Raw genomic sequence first — 275 nt, 5'->3', positions numbered from 1 at the left:
CCCAACATGCTTAAAATGGGTCAAAAATCAAAAATCCACCAAATTGATTAACCAATTGACCTCAAAATGACTTTCACCCTTCATGAAAGTTGTTCCTCATGGTCTCCTACACCAAATAACATATTTAATTGGGCCAATTGACATGCCTAACCTAGTATAAATATAAGATTTGGTCATGTGCATCTTTTTGGACTTATGGTCAAATCCAAATCAATTAAGCTTGGTATGGTCAAATGAGTCTTACCATGACTCACCTTAGACTCTAGGGTTGAGTT

Source organism: Phalaenopsis equestris, unplaced genomic scaffold (genome assembly GCF_001263595.1).
Source record: "Phalaenopsis equestris unplaced genomic scaffold, ASM126359v1 Scaffold219149, whole genome shotgun sequence".
NCBI classification, from domain to species: Eukaryota; Viridiplantae; Streptophyta; class Magnoliopsida; order Asparagales; family Orchidaceae; genus Phalaenopsis; species Phalaenopsis equestris.
Note: the sequence above shows the minus strand (reverse complement) of the source record.